This window comes from Halichoerus grypus, chromosome 1, assembly GCF_964656455.1.
Source record: "Halichoerus grypus chromosome 1, mHalGry1.hap1.1, whole genome shotgun sequence".
Lineage (NCBI taxonomy): Eukaryota > Metazoa > Chordata > Mammalia > Carnivora > Phocidae > Halichoerus > Halichoerus grypus.
In genome coordinates this window covers 134,240,400-134,264,609 of record NC_135712.1, presented here as the reverse complement: position 1 = coordinate 134,264,609, position 24,210 = coordinate 134,240,400, and the positions used below count along the sequence as shown (strand labels likewise).

The 24,210-nt window shown below is 36.8% G+C and overlaps 1 protein-coding gene across 7 annotated transcripts in view; it reads left to right on the top strand.

Moving 5' to 3' along the window:
• Positions 1–24,210, top strand: part of ZNF385D (zinc finger protein 385D) — an 891,953-nt gene that overhangs the window by 739,508 nt on the left and 128,235 nt on the right. The window lies entirely within an intron of this gene.

The following is a 24,210-nucleotide window of genomic DNA, read 5'->3' as shown; positions in this document are numbered from 1 at the left end:
TTGGCTCAGGTCATGATCCCGGGGTCCTGGGATCGAGCCCCGCATCGGGCTCCCTGCTCAGCGGAGAGCCTGCTTCTCCTTCTCCCTCTGCCTGCTGCTCTGCCTACTTGTGCTCTCTCTCTATCTCTCTGTCAAATAAATAAATAAAATCTTTAAAAAAATATAGCAATGGCAGTAAAAATAGAAAGTATTCCCCAGACTTCTACTATAACTTTCAGTGCAGATTTTCTCAGGATTTTCTTTTTCTTTTTTTTTCTTGGATTCCACTAGTCAGATGTGGGCTCTCTAGGTTGAATATTTAATTTTCATTTCTTTTCATTTGTTGTTCATACTTTTGGTTTAGTTTTTGTTTTTGTTTTTAATTTTGGAGATATTTTCTTGAGTTTATCTTTAAAATTTTCAACTACATTTTGCATATATACTTTCTTTTTTTTTATTATGTTATGTTAATCACCATACATTACATCATTAGTTTTTGATGTAGTGTTCCATGATTCATTGTTTGCGTATAACATCCAGTGCTCCATGCAGAACGTGCCCTCTTTATGCTTTCATATTTATAATTTCTCAGAGCTTTTTTCTTGAATTTGAATATTCCCTTTTAACAGCATCTTCTTCTAATTTCATGCATGAATATTTTCTGTTATCTGGCATGGAAATTTTTTTTTCTCTGTTACTTGCACTGTTCCTGTTTCCTCTACATATTGTGTGTGTGTATGTGTGTGTTTTGTTTAGGTCTCTGTCTTCCATCTTGAAAAGTTTTCTTGAATGTTTTATGATTGATCATCAGTTTTAGAAAAGGCAAATTTGAAAAGGCAAATTTGATGCCCTGCATGAATGGTGGTAGGATCGACAATGCAATGCGATAAGACAGAGCTATTTTTCACTAGAAGACTCTAAACATTATGGACCGTAGGTCTTATTCTGGGGCTTTCAGATGTTCTGAGAGGCACCATTTAATCTTCTCTCTGGTGGTGGTAAGACAGATTGTTCATTTCTTTAATGCTGTTTAGTCTGTCTGTTCTATGATGATGGGCATGTCCTACACCAAGCTGTCTAGTATGGTAACCACTAGCAACATGTAGTATTTGAGCACTTGGAAGGTACAGTTGAGGAACTGGGTCTTTATTTATTTCATTTCAGTAGCCACGTCTGGCTACTGGCTACCGTATTGGACAGCACAGTTCTAGATGTTGGAGGGAAGAAGAGGATTGAGAAATTTTACCAGTTATTTTATTGACCTTTACTAAACTCCCTTTAATCAATCACTCCACCCCAAATGACTACTGTGTTTGAACATTTCCAAGAATATACCTCTTGCTTGCCACAATGATGGATCAAAAGTGGGCAGGAAGTAGAAAATGGCAGGACCTGTGGGGCTAACCACTCCTTATAAAACACTCACTGCTTTTATAGCCCCAAGTGTCACCCCCCAAGGTGCCTGGTGGCCCAAATCCCTGATGCTTACTATGACTCTGAGGGATAAATGAAATTTTGTTATTGCTCTCTCTCTTGAAGTCTCTAGACTTCATCTTTTTTCACTTTGTTCCATATTTTTGTTATCATCCCATGTAGAGATTTTGATTCTGGTTCTTGTGTTCATGGATCTTTTTTCAGGTGTTAAATTAAAGGAGAAAGGGGCAGAAATTTATTTATCTCTCATCTTACGATAGAGTTGTTTCACCTTCCATTTGAATTGTGATTCCATAAAATAATGCTTTGTTGTTTGACTTTCTTCAAATATTCAATTTAGAAATTGTGCCAACCACCTTAGAAATTCAAGCTTCTTAAGAATTTAATATCTGTTATCTTTTAATATCTTAAAAACTTGAACATTTAGGAATATGCTGCATAGCAATTCATTGTGTCAGTCTAGACCTATCCAAAACAATAATTCAAAAATATTTGAATAAAAAATTTTATTTGATTACCATGTTTTATTTTTTTCTTTACAAAACCACTAAAATAAATGACTGATGTCTTTATATGCTTTATGAGTAAATGTAATCTAGTTTATTATGACATTAATATTTTAAATTTTACATTAAAAATAAAAATAAGGCATACTTGGAACCAATAATTTGCCCTTTTTAAAAATGGTATATCACATTGGCATGATTGACTTTCTATCAGTTGATTTTGTATAACTGATACTAATCAATACAGTTGTTATCATCTGGAAGAAAAAATCAAAATCAGGTTAGGAAACCTTATTTGGAAAATTTTAAAAATGCAAAAAGCATGAATACATATTAAAATAAAAATGTTCTACTGTATAAGAAAGCAACTGATTTCTGTGCATTGATTTTGTATCCTGCCACATTACTGAATTGGAGAGATGAACCATGAGAGACTATGGACTCTGAGAAACAAACAGGGTTTTAGAGGGGAGGGGGGAGGGGGGATTGGTTAGCCCAGTGATGGGTATTAAGGAGGGCACGTACTGCATGGAGCACTGGGTGTTATATGAAAACAATGGATCGTGGATCACCACATCAAAAACCAATGATGTATTGTATGGTGACTAACATAACATAATAAAATTAAAAAAAAAAAAAGTTCTACTGTTAGAAATTTTAAAAACCCCTCAGACTACTATTTTCTTTCAACTACTTCTTGGTCAACCTTAAGTATTTGTTCTACATACTCTGCAACTTTAAGTAAATAACCTCTCTGAGCATGATTTTCCTCATCTGTAAAACAGGAATAATAACACAAAACTTCAGATTTGTTCAATGAATCAGCATTACAGTCAACAAAAGTCTTAGCACGTGGCAGATTCTCAATAAACTGTAGCCATTCTAGTTTACCGGAGAAATTGTCTCCTGCGCACACCTTGGAGGAAATATTTAGGCAACTTAGGAAAAAATTTGATTTTAAAGCCATAAAATGTAAATACTTCATGTTTAATGTTTTTGTCTTTTGATACCACATATAACTCACCCACTCAATAAATGTGTATTCAGTATTTTGTATTTGCAAGCACTAATCTTATCCCTTAAAGAATCTTTTCCAGAATCTGTTGTCAACTTTCTCATTCTCACATATGAAATAGCAGTATTTCAACCAAATCCATAAAATGGCTTGCCCTCCGTTTGTTGTATGAAGGCTGGATATTCTATAAAGGCTGTAAAAAATAGAGCCAGCCTGCAATGAGAACCAGTATTAACTTTTCAGTGACCTCCTGTAGAAAAATTTATATGTGACCCCAGATTCACATTAAAAAACAGTTGAAGTTCATTTGGAAATCACTGCCTTTTTTAGTGGAGTCCTCTTCAGCCATTTTTATAAATATGACATTGCAAATAGTTCTAGACATGGCTGGTAGACTCAAGGACGCCTTGTTCCATTCAGGTCAGCCATGTAGATAATCCCTATTTAAGATTTTTCTGAACGTTAGAGAACATAGTGAAGAAGTTGAATAAGTAATATATAGTTTTGAAATAAAATAGATCTGTATTTGCCTGAGAGGCCAGGATAAACTCTGGTGACACTGGGTATTTTATATTAGAAATTTGCATTCCCTTTTCAAGTCCCCAAATATTTATGTAGTTTACCTAACTCATAGTACCTAATTTGTGCTTTAAACTAAAGTACATAAATTCATATATTCATAAATTAATTAAAGGCATAAATTGATGCTTGAGATTTTTTTTTCTTTCAGGATCCAAATCAGCAGACATTTTTTGAGACTCTAGTCTCTTGTCTGTTGGACAGAAATCTCACTTTCTTCAGCCAGTTTTGAGCAATGACATTGCTTCAGTGTCATTAAATCCAATTATAGTATTTGGTCCAGTTATATCATTTATTCACATATAAATGATCCAGTTGGGAATATGTTATGTAGTGCTTGCCAGTTCTTTCTCTGAAATTTCCTTCTTAATGACCAAGCTTAAAATGCTTCTATGTTTTCTAAAATTTTTATTGTGGATTTTTCTCCCATTAAGCTAAAATTTGCATGGACATGGCTCTCTACTGCTGTCTATTCTTACTTTTTGGAAACAATCTTTTAAATCTAGAATTCTTTGAAAATAATTTAGAAATGAGATGTGTATATACAATTTTACCCATATAAATATTAAGCTAAATATATCCTACAGATATTGTTTGAAAAGGATGGAAAAATCACTTATTTCCAAGTCTACTTTCTCTAAGACTCTCATGGTTATCTTCTGTTATAAATAATTCAGCCCCTTATGAATTATTACAGATGTATTAGATAACAGGTATTCTATAAAGTGGGTTTTCTTTAAGATGCTATCTGAATCAGTAGATATCTTACTAATTCCATCTCATTCTTTTTGAAAGTTTCAATCATCCTTTCAGTTCACCTTTTGTCTTTCATCACTAATTAAACGTTGCCTGGATCATTGTTCAGACACCCTAGGTTGCTGTGTCTTCTCTTCTCTTCCCTGTTCAACCAGCTCTCTACATGAATGTTGGGTTCACATTTTCCAGGACTGTCTATGATGCCATTTCACACCTATTCAAAAATACATTCCAGGTCTTTGGTTAGCTCATCTTATAACAACCTTCTTAAGTTTATCACCCATCCCTACCCAGTGCTTTATCACCTATCTCTACCCATTACATTATTAACTATCTCTATCCATTGCTTTGCTACCTCCGTGCCTTTTCCATTCCTTCCATTCTGATATATAGTTGGCTTGTTTGATGTGACTCTCAACTGCTCCCTTCCATTTTTATGGCCCCACTCAACTGTCAAACCTAAGCTCTAAAGCTGTTTTCCACTGAATCTTCCTTCTTTACTGCTATCAGAAATTGCTCTCATTTTCTCTCTTTCTACCTTGTGAACTCCTATTCCATCTTATTTGTATATGGTTTGTTACTCTCTGTATATTCTATTTTGTTTGTTTGTTTGTTTGTTTGTGTTTTGAGAGAGAGAGAGAGAGCACAGGGTGGGGAGGGGCACAGGGAGAGGGAGTGGGGCTCCGTCTCACGACCCTGAGATCATGACCTGGGCAGAAATCAAGAGTCAGATGCTTACCTGAGTCACTCAGGTGCCCCTATATTCTAAGTTTTATGGGAGTGAGTTAATATCTCATTTTTCTTTAGATCCTCCCCCCCCCTTCTTTAATAACACAGTTTCTAGCTCACATAAGTTGAATACAGCTGCAGGAATTTTGCTTATTTCATTTAATAAATATCAATGCAGTGTAAATTGCAGGACTTCTTGAGTCACTTGATAACACTACTTAAAAATAATCTCTATGAGTGTTGCCACTAGAAAAGAAAATGAAACCACTGATTAATTAGGTTATCTATTATAACTAGTTGATTTTTTTTTTTTTTTTTTTTAAAGATTTTTTTTTTTATTTATTTATTTGACAGAGAGAGAGACAGCGAGAGAGGGAACACAAGCAGGGGGAGTGGGAGAGGGAGAAGCAGGCTTCCCGCTGAGCAGGGAGCCCGATGTGGGGCTCGATCCCAGGACCCTGGGATCATGACCAGAGCCGAAGGCAGACGCTTAACCATCTGAGCCACCCAGGCGCCCCATATTATAACTAGTTGATTAAGCCTTGAACTGAAACACAGCTTCATTTTTAAAGCAAACCTTATTTAATTAAAATGCCTGTTTTTAGGTCAGTGGTCAATATTTTTTTTTCAAATCTACAAATACGCCAACTGTTGGATATATTATCCAGCATCAAGATACCTGGCAGTATTTGACACCCACAAAAACATGGGGGAAAACTACAGAGCTATCATGAAAGTAAAACTTGCAACTCCTCAGAATGCATTAGCAGAGGGATGCGCTCTTAGGCTGAATTTGTTGTTTTCAGGTCTGGAAGTGGGGGAGTAGATCATAAAGTGATACTCCCTTTTCCTCTCCATCATTAATTTTCTCTGTATTTCTTAGCTATGAAGAAAAAGCAAAGGTGAGGGTGGCAAGTACTCAGTTCCTCACAAGTCCGGAGGGAAATGAAAACTACTCACAAATGTTGATTATGTTGGCTTCCTTTCCCTCAGAGCATCACCTCAAAAAAATCAGAGGATGTTGGACTGATGAAAAATTTGTCTTCTGACTGTGTCACACAGCTTGTGGACTATTTGAGGATGAGACTAGGAGTCTTCAAAGAATACTAAGTTCCTACCATTCTAAAGCTTTGTGGCTCTGTATACTCAGTCGTGTGGTTTGTGACTGTCTAGTGTTTGCTTTGTGATTTTATTTATCCTCTTAATTTTGTTAGAAAATTATTGAAGCATTTGGCAGTAAATTACTCTCAAACTCAAATTACCCTCTTCCCTTCTTGCAGCTGCTAAAACTGAAATTCCGAACCATTTTGGATAACTTTCTTTCCTAGATCATCTTTTCTTTTAATTAAAAGATGATTGAGAAAGAGTTTCTGTGAACTTTTGCAGTTAAATGTTCATTATGTTTCAGTCAAGGCTGTCAAATTGCTAGTTCTTTGAAAAATAAAAACGCCTTTGCATTGTGAAATTGCACTGATATCCATGCCTCTAGATTAATGTTTTTAGAAGAGACTCAGTCTTCACTTAGGTATGGTGCCTGGTTTTGGTGGAAAACCACCATGGAATGAAGGATTGGGGGCTGATGTTCAGTGTACATTGGTATTTATAAAAGATCACTCTAAGACTTTCGTGCTTATCTTCTTTACTTTGTCTTTCTTGGTCTAAAAGTTTTGTGTCTGCAGACAACTTTAGTTTACTTCACTAAGGGAGCGTTATCATTATTTCTGCTGCTCAAAAATCATCTTGGTTGATGAAAGGTGATTCAGCTGAGAATAACGTGCTTCTCTATAGTGTGCAGGTGCCATTAAGTGGCCCACATTGATTATTGAGTCCTGGGATAGATGAGAAAACTATAGAAATTGGAAACTGAGGATTAGTTCATTTCAATTTCTGGAGGTGGTCTGATATTCAATATCGGTCATGTAGTAGGTACCCCATTTTCCTGGTTTATATGTACATGGGTTCCTATGTTGAACTGTGCTTAAGTGAAGACCTGTACACAAATAATAGGGCTTGGAAGGCGAAGCAAAGCACTGAACAAAAGTGAGAAGTCTCATTGTTAAGAGGCTCTGCAAAGATTGACCACTACAGGCATTTATAGAGCCTGGAACAACAAAGAACCAAGCTTACAAGTGTGCTTGTATTCTTGTCCTTGGGAAAAATATTGGGTGAGGTCCAAGTATGTGGCTGTCTGTTGGAACTCACAGTAGCTCTGGTGTATGGAAGCTGTGATATGCATGTTTTTCAGGGTTCCTTCTTTTCTAAGTTCTATTAAGACAAATGCCTATTTTTAAGCCTGAACTAGAGCATGTCACAACTACTTAATTATTTAATACTGGTTATGAAATGTTAGAACATTTAAGTAACTGTCAGTTTTACCTGTGATAGCAAATGAGCAGTTTAATTTTGTACTAAGTTGATTGACTGATACATAGGTGTGTATATATGTCCATGCATTTTTAAAAATATGTAAGTAATTAGCATTATGGCTCAACAGCTAATTGTAAAAGCAATTGTATCCTAGGTCATGAGTTTATTTTGCCTCTTCTTTCTGTGGGTCATGGCTATAGGATGAAAATGTCATTATAAATGAACAAAGGCTTAAACAGACTGAGTAGTTTAAAAATAATTTGTTGGGCATAAAGCAAGATGGGGGGGAATCCTCCAATTTAGGATTGGCTTATGTTTTTTTCCAATTTTTATTCATGTCAGACTGATCACTAAGCTTAAAATTTCTAGTTACTATGTCATGGCTGCTTAAAGGGCCTGTAGTGGCTACTGTCCATCATCCACCCAGATCACCTTGATCCCCCTGACTGTATCTGTGTGCCCTGCCCAGCCTTGGTGTGCTTTTGCTTAATGTTTTTAGAAGAGACTCAGTCTTCACTTAGGTATGGTGCCTGGTTTTGGTGGAAAACCACCATGGAATGAAGGATTGGGGGCTGATGTTCAGTGTACATTGGTATTAAAACAACTTTGCTGTTGGGCCAATACACTGCCAACCTGGGCAGAGAACCAAAAGTCTCTGAAATTTAAGATGCCCAAGGAAGGTCCTTAACAGTGACTGACAGATGTGGGAACATGTAAGCCTCGCTTCCTCACGTCAAGTCAGGACAAACTATGGCATGACCTACACTCCAGACATCCCTGTAAGATCAGGCTGAAGCCATTCTCCATAGGCAGGGCCTAAAATCACAGCATTGATTGTCTTCTGCCTTACCTGTCCTGCTTCCCCACAAGCTGACTGGTCTCCCCTAGAATCATGTCATTACAAATCACTCGTACAGTGTGATCTTTATCTCAGCGTCTGCTTCTGGGAAACGAGACCTAAGACAGGTCTCTTCCAAAACAAAGATGCACAGACTTTATGTAACTTTATCTTTAGCTAGCTCCATGCCTATTTGTCATGCCACACTTCTACGAGGATGCTACAATCACAGGCAATCCAGAAGACAAATGCCCGCTTCAAAATAATGAAATGATCTTGGAGGTTCAGGCATGACGTATTACACAGAAACCCCCATGGACATCATTGAGAAAAGAACAACTTCTGAGCGCTGCCTGAAGGAACCCACGGCATCCTGCAAAAGCCTGCGCTGCTAGAGTTGCATCTTTTCTTCCATGACCAATGTTCTTCTGGGGCAGCAACTCTAGTGAAAAGTATCCATTTTCTGTCTGGTTGGAGTTGTATACTGCTTTAACTATCTCCTGTCAACTCTCCTAACGTGAAGCTCTGAACTGGGGAGCCCGTTTGGGACAGGGAGCAGCAGTGCGAGTGACAGGATAAAACCATCGGACATCCTCTGGGCTCTGGCCGCTGCCCTGGCACTTTCGTTTTCTCCTCTTAAAACCCCTCTTTTCCTCTTTGTCGGCACTTTTCTGGGACTGGCTTACCTTTTGGCCTGTCTGTTTTCATTGTAAGTAGTTTCAGATCACATTTTCTTTCCTGTTGCCTGCTGTAATTTTAAACAAAGTTTGTAGTATATAACTAGGGATCCAGAAGCAAAAATAATCTCTGTTCCCGTTTTTTAAAACCCATCGTGTGTGCGTCTGTGTGCACGTGCACATATTTTTCGAGTGGTGTGCGGATTGTGTTTAGAAAGAAAGATTTGCTACTAAACGCCAAATGCAAGAAATGGCAAAAACAGTCTGCTTTCCTTAGGCGCCTCTTCCCCACCCTTCTCTTTTTCAGTTAAACTGGAGAAAAGAAGGAATTTTGTCCGTAAAGGATGGCATAGGAATCATTTGTCCCTCCGAAGTTGGTTTGGATGTTTTGGCCCAGAGCTGGGTCTAGTGTAAGGGTGAAGAGAGGAAGACAAAAGATTTGTCTGGGAAGTGAGACGAGGAGAGGGGAAGCTAGAAACATTGCTAATATCACGGGCATTGGAGCCAGGGGCGGTGGGGGGAGGGATGGAGAAAAGCCAGCCAGACCCTTGGTTACCACACTCCCACCACTGCTTCCTCAGTCCTTCTTGCAACAGAGATAACCAGGGTCCCCACTGCAAAATCCAAAGTATATTGAGTTGAGAGATCCAAGCAGGACCAGTTGGGTGTAACCCAGAAAAATGCTTCACAGCAGCAGGGGAAAAGGCATTCTGTGACTGGGGCTGTTGAATGTCCTGGTGATGGGCTATGTGCCAGGACACTCTGAGATCATGCAAGGATGTGCATTTCACCACCAGCAGCTTGCTGTGCAGGCCATATTTTAGCCTTTGTTGTCGCTTAGCCAGTGTAGGGAACAGAGCACATTAAGAAAAGCGCCTGCCTAAGAGATCTACCTTTTCATTTGATTTAGATCAATGAATGGCTTTATGTTCTAGAATGCTTTTCCCTTGTGGAAGTTTTGCACTTTGATTGACAGATTCTAACTGCTTTCTACTTAGAAGAAAATGGAATAGGTTTTATTCTTGAAAGGTACCTGTTGCTGGGATTTGAAATCTTAAAATAGAAGTTGCCATTCCTTTCACATCTAAAGAGATGTGATTTGAGAACAAGAATGTGAGCAAACCAAAGCTTTACCCTAGACGCATCTTTTTTAAATTTTTGCTTTTTCTCAAAGAGCAGAAAATTGCATATAATTCAATAATTAATTGTATTTTGCCATGAAGACAAAGTTATGAAAGAAGGAAGGCTTTATAAGAAAATATAAATCCTATTATAGAGGACAACGTGAGACAGGAGAAATACAGGACACATCAATATATTGCCATCTGTGGCGATCATTGACTTGTTTCTCTTGATGTTTGTTGACAATTTTTAAAGTAGTATCCTTTTATAAGGACACTAAATCGTAATAGATAAGTAAGTCATCAGGTTAGAATACAAATGGAATACTGGAGAATGGTATCATTTAAGGGGTAGGCAGAGAAACAGCATCCTATAATAGAATTTATAGAGAAGTAGCAAGAGTGTAGAAACCATGCAGGAAATCTACATGAGGGTTTCATTTGTCTCAGATAAATCAGGAAAACTGCTAATAATCACATGTGATAATTATGAGAATTTCTTATGTGCCAGAAAATATACTGAAGTCCTTGCAAATATAATCTCACCTGAAAACCCACAGCATAACTGTATGTCACATGTTATTATCTTAATTATAAATACACAGGCTTACAGAGGTTAATCTCACCACCAGTAAGGGTTAGGAGTTGCTACTTGAAAGGATATCATACTCAACAACTGGTAAAAATAAACAGTAATAATCAAAAGGGCTAAGAATTCAGATGTCTGGTTGATTTGTGATGGGGTTTTTTTAGAAAAAATGTGATGGAAGTATAGTGGAATAACAGAGACATGAAAGTCATTGCTATGAAAGGTTTTTAGGCTTGATATTGGAGTCAGAAATACAACTAGAAAGAACTAGTGTTCTGAAGGAAGTTAAAAACAAGATACAGTGGGGAAAAATCTTGTGGACAGAGTGAAGGATGCATTTGAGATTTCCGAGGCAGGAAAGTTCCTACTAAATCAAGGTTCAGGGTATGACTCTAAGACTAGGCAAATGCATACTAAATTAATTGCATGTATGTGTTTTTTTCTATGTGAGGACAGCACAGTAAACATTTATGAATACCTAGTAAGTTAATTTGTGTTCATATTAGACTTAATATTGTTGGCTTTTAAAACTAGACATTGATTATCGCAGTGTTTAATCATGTAATCAACTCATTAAATATAAGTTTGGGTGAACAATGATTTGGAAATTTATTGAATTTCTTTCACCTTGTTCTATTTCCATATCTATTCAGTGATTTCTCCCTCACCCCAAGAGGTATTTAAGTAAATATAAGAACAAATAGACTCTTCATTTCCTTTTGGTTAGTTAAGAGAGAACATCATAAGATAGTTTGTTTATTGAAGACGCAAGAGTTGCTTATGAAAAAAGAGAAATTTATAATGTGGACTTGTAGTTTATTACAATTTAATTTAAAAAGAACATGAAGAAACTTATGAAACATTTTTCATACTTATTTTTCTGAGTTGCCATGTCTAGCATGTGATTTTAAGATTCTGTATACATATTTAGGGGTGCCTAGGTGGCTCAGTTCATTGGGCAACTGACGTGATTTCAGCTCAGGTTGTGATCTCAGGGCAGTGGGATAGCCCTGCATGGGGCTCCACACTGGGCATGGAGCTTGCTTGGAATTCTCTCTCTCCTTCTCCCTCTGCTCCCCCCTGACTCTCGAGTGCATTCTAAATAAATAAATCTTTAAAAAAAGATTCCATATACATATTTAAAATTTTAATTTACTTTTTATAAAATATAATGGAGTTCAGATTCATTTGAATATTTCTGTTTTTTGTTTTTTTCTTCTGGATTAGGTAGAGATATAGATAGCCGTTATAGAGGTTTTTTTTGGTGGGGGGGTTGCTGCAATGCAACACTGACATTATAATCCTTCTGTTCCCTGCTCCTCTCCCACTACCAAATGAAGAAAAAGGAGGAGAAATAGAAGAAATAATCACTACCTCCACTTAGTTAATTTTAATTATCTTAAATTCCTAGTAGTATGAACCATTTTTCAGGATTCTTGGGATAAACATTCAATTGATAAAGATTTATTTATTTTTATTTTAGAGAGGGGGTGCAGAGGGAGACGGAGAGAGAATCTTAAGCAGACTCCATGCTGAGCACAGAGTCCAGTGCGGGGCTCGGTCTCAGGACCCTGAAGTCACGACCTGAGCCAAAACCAAGAGACCTACATTTGACTGACTGTGCCAACGAGGCACCCCTAAAATTCAATTAATAAAACAATGTAATTCATTTTCTCATGGCGCATTTTTTTCTTGTAATCTTCCTTGTAACATTGTTACTTGCAAACATTATTTCATAATGTTTCATAAACTCTCATCAACTCTCTTTTTGGAAACTGTTTCGACTTTTTTAGATGAAATATATGTGTCTACAAGTTTATGTGCTGTATATGTGCCATATGTGTAAATTACAAAGCATAATATAGCGTACACACCCTGAACCTCCTATCCAGCTTAAGAAATTGAACATTATCTTTAAATTTTAAGATAATTTGTTCTTTCTCCCTCTAGTCATATACTCTTGCTTCCCTATCAGACATAACCACTATCTAAAATGTTTAATTCACCATTTCCTTATTTTTCTTTATTGTTTTAGCCCCTAAGGATATACTCTTGAATAAAGGATTACATAGTTCTGCTTGTTTTTTGGCATCACAGAAGTCTCTCTCTCCCTCTCTCTCAGGATATCCATATATCTATATAAAGATACAGAGAGAGGGCGCCTGGGTGGCTCAGTCGTTAAGCGTCTGCCTTCGGCTCAGGTCATGATCCCAGGGTCCTGGGATCGAGTCCCACATCAGGGGTCCCTGCTCTGCAGGGAGCCTGCTTCTCTCCTGCCTCTGCTTCCCTCCCTCTCTCTCTGTCTTTCATGAATAAATGAATAAAATCTTAAAAAAAAAGATATATAGAGAGATATATCTCCTCTGTCATTTATTTTTCTACTCAGTACCTTGTGTCCGAGATTCACCCATGTGGACACATTTAGCTGTACTTCATTTCTTATCATATTGCATGCTGTATCAGTTGTATGAGCAGACCATAGGATATAGGTCTAGTCTAGTACAGATGGATATCTGGCTCTATTTTTGGAGTTATAAGGACTGTTACTATAACCACTCTTGCACATACCTCCATGCATAGCTGCAGGTTCTCTAGAGTCTATTGCCTAGGAATGGAATTTCTGGGTCTTATAATACTAGGATCTTAACTTCAATAGAAGTTACCAAAAAGTTTTTACTTCCGCGTGAGTGTGTAAGAGTTCTTTTTTGTTCCACGTCTGTATCAAAGATTGGTGCTGTCAAACATTTTTAAAAATTTGTGTCCATTTGTTGAATGAAAAATAGAATCCTAAAGTAATTTTGTGTATTCAAAAATTGCCCCGACTACTAACAGGATTGATCAATTCTTCACATGTTTATTGGCTATTTAGTTTTCCTTTCTGTGAAATGCTCATGTTCTATTAGGTTATGATTTTTTATTGAATTGTTCAACTTCTTTATATGTCAAGGGTATTAATCCTTCATAAGATTTGTGATTTGGAATTTTGCTGTCTTTACAAGTGACTTTTAATGAACAAACGTTCTTAGTTTCAAAGTTGTTTGAACCTTTTTTTGTCTTAAGTGTAAAGAAAAAAATTCTACCGTAAGGCCATTGAAATATTCTCCTTTGTCTTCTTTTTTTTCCCCTTGTCTTCTAAAAGGTAAAGATTTGTCTTTCATACTTAAGTCTATAATCTACTGGGAATTAATTTTTATGTACATTAAGAGATATGAATCCAATTTTATTTTTTCCGTAAGGATAAACATATGTCCCAACTCATTCATTGATTTGTCAATTCTTTCTCCAGCACATGACAATGACATACCTGGTTCAGGTACCATCCCATTTCAGAGTCTTTGCACTGACTTTGCCCTCTGTCTCCCTCCCTCCCTCACCTCCTTTGGGTTTTTCCTCTAAAGTCACTTTTCAGTGAGACCACATCCATTTATATTTAAAATTCAACACTCCCCCAAACTTATTTAGTCCCTCCTGTCTGCTTTAATTTTCTATATCACTCTTATGACTATTTGAATTTGTATACACTAGTGTTATATATTTTATTGTGTATCTCCCCCCCATAAAATAAGTACAATGAAGAGAAAGGTTTTTGTCCATCTTGTTTACTGTTGTTTTGTTTACAGCACCTAGAAAATTCCTGGCACATAATCAGCACTCAGTAATCCATATTAAATGAGTGGATAAATCAGCATATTACATTTTGAAAATTTATCTCTTCCTGGGCTTCAGACCTGTTCATTGGTCTATTATTTCTTTTTCTCTGGCTGAATATCATTAATCTATATCTTTTTAATAAGGTTTTTTGCCTGATAGGACATGCCTCTCCATGCTCTCATTCTTTAAGCCTGGTTTGTTTATTCTGGATAATTTCCTCACGAGGTCAATTTTAGAATTACCCTATCAGGTCCCATGAAAAATCTCACAGCTATTTGATCCACACTGCATTGACTCTATAGTTTGATTTGGAAAGAACAAAGAGACATTTTAATTATTTTTCTGTCCATAAATAGGATGTATCTCTTATTTATTAGGTTCTTCTTTAATGTCTTTCAATATATTTTAAAAATTATCTCTATAAGGTTATACATGGCTTGATAAATTCTTATTATTCTTGCAGACATAGTTAAGCTATCCATATATTCTTCAATTAAATTGATGTCCTTATCTTTACCTAAACATTGTCACTATACACTCTAAAAATTAAATCATAAAGTAACATGGCTTTTTGAATGAAGGTAAAATTTTGAAAGAAGCTGGTAATTATAATTCATCAGAAAATTTCCATTTAGCTAAGAGATGAGAATCTAAAAAGAAAAACCTAATTAAAACTACTGAGAAAGCTTAAAGGAAAAAACACTTTGCTCTTAACTGGCAACTTTTCTCTCACTATGAAGCCTTCTGTGACCCAGCCCCAACAAAATTCATTAGTGTCTCCCCTGTGTTTCTAATTATGAGCCTGTTTTACAGCAGTTATCATAATATTGTCTTGTGTTGCAATTACCTCCACATATGTTAGATATGTTAGCTTTCCTTGCCCTGCCCCCCACCCCCCCAACCACCCCCCACCCCTGGGCTCTACCCCACCCAGGATGACACATTTAAGCAGGGACTTAATCCTGTGTCTGATCACAGGGCTCAGTCCCAGTGCCTGCCATGTAGAATACAGGCTCTGTAAACTTTTGGACATGAAGATTGGGCATCCAAAGAAGATAACAGAATCTACTCTCAGTGAAGTCTTCAAAAATGACACAGAAATAGGCCTGTATGGTAATTCCTTCCTTCTGGATCCCCTGCCCCTTAGACATTTTTGTTCCATTCTCTCCTATTTTTCCTCCAGCACTCCCCCAGAAGTCTCTTTGGAGTCCTATCTCTTCTAGTCTTACTCAAAAGTCTATTCTATATCATCTACTCCCATTCTTCAGTTACACCAAGAATTATTAAATTTGTTACTTCAACACTAAATATACTTAAACTCCTAAGACTTATTTTTAATTTCCTAAATATCTATGACATAACTCATATAAAACCTGCTGTTAGCACATAAAATTTAATATGTTCCCAATAATGAACTCATTAATTTTTGTACCCACACATACACCTCTGCATGTACCTTTCTGAAATTTGCCATTCTTCCTTTATTCATGTGATGGTTAATGTTGTCACTATCCATTCTCTTACTCAAATGAGAAGAATCAGTCATTCTCAGGTCTTACTTCAAATGGATAATGCTGACTTAAAGCCTCTCTCTTAAAAATCTACCCAATCTCTCCCTCCATCTCCCAATTGCTAGTGGCTGATTTATGACCTGTGTTTTCTGCCAGACTAGTGCAACAGCCTCCGGATTTGTCTTCCTGACTCCAGATTGATTTTCTCCCATCAAGTTCTTGTCTAAATTATTTTTCTAAAAATACAAATATCATTACATATACTTTTGAGCTGCATATTTCCTTATAGCTTAGCATTGCTAAAAGGACAAAAGCCCAAATTCATCAGCATGGCACATGTCATATACATGCCCCAATTTACCTTGTACTTTCATCTCTCCTACTCACACTGTGCTCCATTTATACCTAAATTTTAAATGTTTATTGGAAATATCACATTCTATGCCTTCATATGGGTGGTTTCTGTTAGAATTGTCATTTCCCCTTTTCTATCTAAATAATTCCTGCTCATTCAGCCCAAATATGATCATTCATATTTGAATGAGTAACTGAGTAACTGAGTAACTGCCTCTTCTCTTCCCTTCCCATGGCACTTTGTTCATATCTTTATTTCAATACTTGCTAATTTGAACTTAAATGCATACAGATGTTTTTCTCACTTTTATTATTCTAAGATTTCTTTCTGGAGATTAAAACCATTTGTTTTACATTATCATACCTGCCCCAACAGTTAAATTACATATCCTTTCTTGCATAAAAGTCTGCAGAGTTCTAGAAAACACCTTTTGTCTACTTCACAGGCATCCCTCCTTCTCACCAACACTGGTCAATTACCATCCTTCTGGGAAGCCTATATGTTTGGTCGATGTGTTTAGTTTCTTCCTAAAACCTGATCAAACTGATCAACTTTTCCAGTTGATCTTTAATTCATTGCTTTCAGTTTGTTTTTGTATTAACCAGCTTCTCAATCAACAATCAACACAGAATATATTTTAATGATTCTATATTTCAGGCATGATCTTAAGCACTAAAAAACAAAACAAAACAAAACACACCAGCATAGGAGTTACTATTTCTTCCAGTTGTTTGGCCCTCAATATCTGGAGGAGGAGGATGTCTGAAAACCACAATACCACTATGGATCCATGACATGCCTGGCTGTGTTTCAAGTGCTTCCCATATATTATCTCATTTAATTCTCCCAGTACTCTTTTCCAAAGTCAAAAAATTCATAGGTACCCATTTCTGAATGTAAACCCAAGTCTACCCACCACAGGATTTGTATTCCAGGATACCTTATTTTTGTTAAACCAGGTTTGTCTCTCCATGTCCCAATACTCGGCTATTCCCTTCACCCCATTTTGAACCCTATGTCATCTTTATTTTATTCATGTGTAGATTTATATGATAAAGTGCAACTGGTTATGGAAACTCTTGCCAGGCTATGTCTTACAGTACATGGGCTTTCCTTAATGTTTTGGAATTGCTTGAAATTCAGCTTAGTAGCCTGACACTTGATCTGTGATGTGTTTTTCTCAAGACTTAACATTGCCATCCCAGAGGTGCTCAGGCGGCCAGAATATTTTGCCAGGAAATTAGCAGAAGTCTTTAGTACTAGGACATTTTCTTCATTGTGATTTTTTTTTTTTTTTTATGTTTGCTTTTCTTTAGCCAAGATTTTTTTTTTTTACAAAATGTAAATCATTATCAAGAAAGATCTGGAGAATTGGTTTAGAAAGTTCACTTAAAATACAAAGTATATTCAGTAACAGAGGAAGGAGGAAAATGTAGTTTTTAGCTGTCATGTATTATTTTCATGATTGAAGGAATTACTTATTCTAAGAAGTGGAGGAAAGCAACTTTCACTAAGAGTTCCCAGAAGATTTCAGAGGAAGTGGCATGATCTTAAATCATGTTCTTGATGTTAAAATGTTGTTTAGAAGGGCAATTATTTAAATGGAATAGTTTTTTTCTAATCAAATATGAGCAACAATAATCCTTTACCTGCAAACTATAATTTATTGATAGCAGATATCAGGTATATTGGACTAGTGTACATTTTTAGGAGCCAAGGTTATTTCTCTTCAGATTTGTTATTTAAAACACATTTAGAAATAACTTCTAGTTTTATTTTAAAATGGGACAAAGATTATACAAATACAATTCCTTTTCTCCTTCTTAGGAGAAATCTGAAGAAATACAAAAAGGAGACATAGCTGCAAAAGAAAAAAAGGTGTTTTGAGTCTCCAAAAGATGAAGGTTTAAACACTTCTGGAAGCCAGATAGATGGTGGATGAATGTGCACATAAAAATAAAGTGGAGAAAAGTATGAAGCCAGAACCTTGGAGAAGGTCTGGAATTAGGGTCTGTAGGTATAATGATAAATGAACAAAGCAGGGGGCATGAGACAGTGGGGTTAAAAATATGGGTTTTGACTGAAAAGAAGAAAATTCATTTTAAATTAAGATAAAAACACATTTATAGAAAAAGGCAGAAAAGAAACAATGAAAAAGTATGGTTTGTATATGTATTAGTCAAAAATAGGACAGAATTTCAATCAATTCATAGATAATAAGAAAGTAGAAGCTGCTTTGCTCTAAGCTAAAATACTCTCTTTTGAACAGACCAAGATTTGGAGCTTTGGAATCATAGAAAAAGAAATCTAATCCTATGACATTACCTCATCAGCAGACAAAATATTGATAAAGCCAAAACAATGTTTAATAATGTTGTTTATTAGCTTTTAAATTTTATTTTATGTTTTTAAAGATTTTATTTATTTATTTGACAGAGAGAGAGAGCGCACGTGCCCAGCAGGGGGTTCAGGAGAGGGAGAAGCAGGGCCCCTGCTGAGCAGAGAGCCCAATGCTAGGATCAATCCCAGGATCCCAGGATCCCAGGATCATGACCTGAGCCAAAGTCAGATGCTTAACTGACTGAGCCACTCGGGCGCCCCAGCTTTTAAGTTTTAGAGTTACCCTTAGGCAAAGCCTAGAAGAATGGGCTAAAGTTAGAGGACAAAATATTTCAGTTAGAAAATTTTGAACATTTTAAAGGGTAAATATAGTTGAAAGAATTTGGAAATTGGCAATTGAAGGAGAAAAGATGTAAGAAAACAATTAACTTCCAGCAGAGAATTTGAGATCTTGACTCAAGTTAATGAAACCAAATGTAAATGTGGATCTGTATTATGTAGAGTTGTAAAATACTAGAATATTCAAATTAATAAAACTTTGAAAGGTTCTGTAAAGAAATATTGAAAGATAAAAAAGTATGAGGGGTGCCTGAGTGGCTCAGTCGGTGAAGCATCTGACTCTTGATTTTAGCTCAGGTCATAATCTCAGGGTCCTGGGATCAAGCCCCTCACCATCATGGAGCTCCCTGCTCAGCAGGGAGTCTGCTTATGTCCCTCTCCCTCTGCCCCTCCCCCTGCTCTGCCTCCCCCTCAAATAAATAAATCTTTTTTTAAAAAGTATGATAGTGTATATGTGTTAAATTATCATCTTTCTGAGTGTCTAGAGATAAAAATATGTTAGTATGTTATTTAGAGCTATGTTGTCAACAGGCATAAAATAATAATAATAATAATAAACATTTCAGGGTGCCTGGGTGGCTCAGTCAGTTAAGCATCTGCCTTCAGCTCAGGTCTTGATCTCGGGGTCCTGGGATCAAGTCCCACATCGGGCTCCATGCTCAGTGGAGAGTCTGCTTCTCCCTCTCCCTTTGTTCCTCCACCCTGCTCATGCTCTCTCTCTTTCTCTCTCTCTGTCAAATAAATAAATAAAATCTTGAAATTAAAAAAAAAAGAACAAATAAATAATAAGTAAACATTTCAAGCATTTACCTCTGGGCTAGGAGAATTAGAGCAGAAGAGTTTTGCTTTTCATCTGAAGCTCTTTTGTACTGTTTGGTTTGTTACCATGTATGTATTATTTGATCAAAATAAACAAAAATAGAAAAGAATTATAGCACAGTATATTCTGAGAGTCCCTATGAAGAATACTGGAAGTACATGGGAAATACAAAATGTACTAGGTAGTGTTCCAGCTGACAAAATTCCATGGTTCTCCACGTGCTTGCTCCTGGGAATCCATCTGAGATTTGCAAATCCCTGGTTTAAGTGGTTACGATTTATATTTTAGTTTATAGAGTTTTGCTGTAGTTTATACAAGAAGTTACAAATAGTCCAACAGCACTGTATTTGGGGTTTTTCAAAAGTTTATACACGTTTCTATATGGTACACACCAAAATTGTTTAAAATACAAACAAAATGTAACTGTACCTTCATGGTTAAGAGAGGTATTAGGTATTGGATTACCTTTACTTTGGGTTCAGGTGGGTTTGATCTTGAGGATTTCTGGGAGTCCCTGATAGTCCCCTCTTCATCCTTCCTTGATCTCCATAATTGAGAACATCTTGCTCACCATAACCACTTGGCCTTCATAATATCTGATTCAAGCTTTTAACTAGTTCAACTTTACATTAGTTTCTTTAACTTAAATCCTTAAAAAGGTCAGTAAGTGAAGAATAAACAAAGTAGAGAAAGATCTAGAAAGAAGTGAATCAGTGCTTCAGCACCATTTTGGGGATTAAAAATAGCCTGTAATATAATAAAAATAAGTCAATTGTTAGAAATACTTTATGATAACCTTTGTTCTGGTGTCATTTTCTTCCTCCGTTTTTTTTTTTTTTCTTTCATGTGTATTTGTTCCTGTCCTTTGCCAATTCCCAAGAACCCCAAATTCAGATCCAGTTTTTAAATTGAGTCCAGAAGTTTGTTGCACTATTACGCATTTGAGAGTCAATGTGATTTGTAGGAGGAACACTGGCTTTTCATAAACCTGGATTTCAGTCTTGGAGCTGCCTGGTAATACAAAGGTTACCATAGTAGGTCATCTATCCTGGCTATTCCTCAGTTTTCATTTCCATAAAATGAGGATAATACCACTTTATTTCACTAAAAATCATTTGTTGGTGGAAAAAAAGATATTGGTTTTCTGGGAAACATGTGAGGAAAACATTCTAATCACAGGAAGTTGATTCTGTTACCCAGGCTTTAACTAGTACTTCTTAGCCACCCACCACACGGATCCTTTTAAACACTGAATGAATTTGCCTTGTGTTGAGGCCTTGGGTTGGGTGTCTTAAATATATGGCAAGCATTTTAAGAGGCATATTATTATTTTTACTTTCTAAACATGCAGCTTACTTTGATTATTTACATCAAAGCTCCAAACACAATTAGCCTCAGATGACAATGCAATTTTTCTGTAAAATTGAATGGTGTGGCTTCAATCAAGAATAATACCTTGGGCAGGGCGCCTGGGTGGCTCAGTTGGTTAAGCAACTGCCTTAAGCTCAGGTCATGATCCTGGAGTCCCAGGATCGAGTCCCACATCGGGCTCCCTGCTCAGCGGGGGGTCTGCTTCTCCCTCTGACCCTCTCCCCGCTCGTGCTCTCTCTCATTCTCTCTCTCTCAAATAAATAAATAAAATCTTTAAAAAAAAAAAAAAAAAGAATAATACCTTGGGGGGCGCCTGGGTGGCTCAGATGGTTAAGCATCTGCCTTCGGCTCGGGTCATGATCCCAGGGTCCTGGGACTGAGCTCCACAACCGGCTCCTGGCTCAGCGGGGAGCCTGCTTCTTTCCTGCCTCTCCCCCTGCTCGTGCTCTCTCTCTCTCTCTCTCTCTGTATCCCTGTGTCTCGAGTGAATAAATAAAATCTTTAAGAAAAAAAAAAAAAGAATAATACCTTGGGCCACTTTTTCTATTTAAAGTGATTTACAGTTGGCTAGAATGGCTACTTTTACATATCTAATTACTTTCTTCGACAATAAACCTTTCTTGAGTATTTTCTGTGCTTAGACACCTGTTTTTCAAAGATGAATAACACTACATCTTTTGCAATTTGGGGAGGGGAGAACTATAAGCAGAATGTTTGAGTGGCAGTCTGTGACATGATGCTAGAATGCACAGGGTGTTGTGAGTACTGGGAGGAGGGGTCTTTAGCCCTGCATACTAAGAGACCAAAGGGGATTCTCTTGAGAAAGATGACATTTGGAGCAATAGACAGGAATTATACATGTAAGAAACAAGTAATAAAGGTTAAAGAAAGAAAAGAGCCTACAAAAGATGAGGGGAAAATAAACCACAGTTGGATTATTCAAGATATTTGCCAGTAGATCTGAATTAGTGGAGCAAAATATCAGAGGCAGGGAGGAATGGAAATGAATCCAGAAATAGAGGTCTGTGCTAGTTCATGGAAAGCAGTGTTTGACAATATGAAATACCCCTTTGTGGCTTGAATTCCATATCACTGGCTAAGAGAAACAGGTATATAGGCAACCTATGGGGAAAAGGGGAGGAAGTGTGTGTAAATTAGTGAATGAATACTTCAGTGCAAGGAGAGGTAGAATATTTCAAGAAAGGATCAAGTCTAGCCAAACACAGAACAATAGAAATGGAGTCATGCCAAATTCCAAGCAGCAAGAGACTTTACACAGGGAATTGGTGGATAAATACTGGTACATAAATTAGGACATAAATAATATGCACACATGTATACACACACATACACACCTACAAACATACATGTGCACAGACATATATGTACATCTGCGTTTTAACAAAACAAAAACAAGAGGAATATTCTTACATGTTTAATTTTAATATGTGTATTATCTTGGTATTTCCATGCTAGAACAGATCATATAGATTACCTACAGAGATGGAATTTGTATAAAAAGGGTCCAAACATTATTACACTTTCTCAAAAGCATTAAGTGGTGATTTAAACAAAGAAACAAACAAGCAAAGGAGCAAGAAAAAAAAATACAATGCAAAACATGTGGCCACAAATATATGTCATTTGTAATTTAACCAAACAGTTAAAATCAGGATATTCACTTACCTACATCATACCGATGTGCCACTGTTTAGTCTTTTTGTAGACTTTATAACTTTCATTTTGAACATTTCAGAAATACCTCCCTAAATTATTTGCAGGCTTGCTCGTAAAGATCTGCACTACCTCTTTGAACTCCATTCTCCTCATCTCTATGTATATTTCAATACTTTGAACTTATTTCTTCTTCCCAGACCCTTAGGGATTGCAAAACTCTTTGAGGCTTAAAGTGATCATGTTAAGGAGCTGGCAGGCAAGGAATGGTCTCAGTGATCCACTGTTTGTTCAGATTTCCCTTTTTAGCCACTGAGACAAAGAAACTGATTTTTTTCTTTTTCCTTTAACCAAGAAGTCCTAGAAATTGTGCTTCGGTAAAATTTTACAGTGATTTCTACATTTTCACGTTGTCCATTCCATTTGTTATGGGCTGACTTGTGTCCTCCCAGAAAGAGATGTTGAAGCCTGAACCCCTAGTACATCACAATGTGACCTTATTTGAAAATAAGCTCTTTGCAGAGAGAATCAGGTGACAATGAATTCAGCAGGGTGGTCCAAAATCCAGTCTAACTGGTGTCCGTATAAAAGGCAGATTCGGACACAGGCACACATAGGAAGAATGCAATGTGAAGGCAGAGGATTATAGTAATCCTTGGCATCTATAAGCCAAAGCTTGCCAAACATGGCTGGGAAAACAGCAAAAGCTAGGAATAGGCAGGACAGATTCTCCTTACAGACTTCAGAGGAAGCACGGCTTTGCCAAGACCTCAGTTTTGAACTTCTGGCTCCCAGAAGTATGAGATAATGAATTTCTGTTGTTTTGAGCCACCAAGTTTGCACTATTTTGTTATGGCAACCCTAGGAAACTAATACATGGTTAAAATATTAAAAAGAAAATATTAAAAGGCCAATTAACATAGGACTTTTGCATTTTCATTTTTCAAGCCAGAACCACCTAACTAATTAAATAAATAAATTCATCTGATTTTGTAAAAGCAAAGTTCAAGAGAAAATTAGGAGGGACATACTTTCAGAATAAGAGAAAATCCTTTCGATTTAGCCACTTATAATTTATGTACAACAGTGTGTTTGTCCCTACCTTTCTTTACATCTCAGAGTACGGCAGAGTTCAACACCTGGCCCATGTTTCAACGACCTGCCCAGTAACCAGATGTGTTTGTGGACGTCTGGTACAGCTGGTAATAGAATGGATTTCTAGAATTTATTTTCTTGCTCAATCAATAATGCCATGCTCTCTGGGGCATTCCATGTAAATGGAATCCCAACTCTGGAGTTGTTGGGTTTAATTACTTTAGACCTTATTCAGAGACCAAGCCTGAAGAATATTGAGAAACCTGACTTCTTGCACAGACAAGCACCCTAGGCATTCATTGTCTTTGAAAGAGATTTTCTTATTTAAGTCCACCAGAAGCAGGATTCTGATCAAAACATTTGAGTTAAATTAAGTCCCTGTAATACTGATAACAAAGTTGCTAAAGGGTCCAAATTAGACACTGGAATCTTCTCTACAGGGCATTATTAGTGTGATCAGTCAA